This window comes from Cervus canadensis, chromosome 8 (assembly GCF_019320065.1).
Source record: "Cervus canadensis isolate Bull #8, Minnesota chromosome 8, ASM1932006v1, whole genome shotgun sequence".
NCBI classification, from domain to species: domain Eukaryota; kingdom Metazoa; phylum Chordata; class Mammalia; order Artiodactyla; family Cervidae; genus Cervus; species Cervus canadensis.
Genome location: NC_057393.1, coordinates 85778594 through 85779804, shown reverse-complemented (window position 1 = coordinate 85779804; position 1211 = coordinate 85778594). Strand labels below are relative to the sequence as shown.

The following is a 1211-nucleotide window of genomic DNA, read 5'->3' as shown; positions in this document are numbered from 1 at the left end:
AGGACGTGGAATCAACCTAAGCGTCCTTAGACAGACACAGGGATGGAAACACACAGGAAAAAGATGTATGGGAATTCTTGAGCTTTGCTGGTCAGGTGAGAAGGAGGAGCCATGAGCCCACATCTGCATCTCCAGCGTCTCCCTCCTCTAGCTTGGTCATCACTCTCGGATGGACAGTGGCTGCCAAGGCTGGCTGGTAAGTTTCCATGATTTTTCTGCCAAGGAGGCCCCAGGTCTCAGGGGCCACCTCGGATATCCACAGCCCATGTGTGTGATATTTGCTTTCCACTCCAAAGTGGGCTCTAGAAAACCCAGATTTGGGTCACAGAAAGAAATCATCACATTTCCAAAGAAGCCCGCGACCAATACTAAATGCCATTGACAGCAGTTGTGTTTGTTTTTAATTTGTGGACAAAGACTTACAGATAAGTGCAAAAATAAATCATTTTTTGCAGCCCAGAATTCATTGTTCAGTATGAGTTTTGATACAGATAAAAAGGAACAATTTACCTAAAACAGACTCATTAGAGAGGGTGTATTGATAAACATAAAGATTGCTTCCAGGACTATAGAGCTGATCATTTCCTCCATATCTTAAGCATTTAAATTATCAGCTGTATTGTTTTAGGCTTCCCCAGTGGCTCAGCAGTAAAGAATTCACTTGTAATGCAAGAGAAGCGAGCAGGAGACGTGGATTTGACCACTGGGTCGGGAAGATCCCCTGGAGAGGGAAATGGCAACCCACTCCAGTACTCTTGCCGCCGCATTATTCTTGCCTAGAAAATCGCACAGACAGGGGAATCTGGGGGCTACAATCCATGGGGTCACAAAAGAGTCGCACATGACCTGGGGACTAAACAACAACACCAACATTTGTTTTAGTAATCTAATTTTAATGTTGACACAAAACAAAGATCACTTCTTTTTTTTAGGCTTTTATCTTAAGAACACAGTGTCTGGATTTTAAAAAGGTATTGGCAGGACTTCCCTGGTAGTTAAGAGTTCAGCTTGCAATGCAGGGGACACAGGTTCAATCCCTGGTCAGGGAACTAAGATCCCACGAGCCTCTGAGCAACTAAGCCTGCAGGCCACAACTAGAGGGTCCATGTGCCACAACGAAAGATCCCACATGCCACAGCCAAGACCCCATGAGGCCAGATAAAAAATAAATAAATAAAGGTACTGGTACACCCCAATGATCTGTACTGTTC

At 44.6% G+C, this 1211-nt stretch overlaps 1 non-coding gene across 1 annotated transcript; it reads left to right on the top strand.

Moving 5' to 3' along the window:
* Positions 1-383: 383 nt before the first annotated feature.
* LOC122446932 lies at positions 384-506 on the top strand. The gene has a single exon (XR_006271074.1). It is a non-coding gene; the product is annotated as a small nucleolar RNA SNORA40 (small nucleolar RNA).
* Positions 507-1211: the final 705 nt, after the last annotated feature.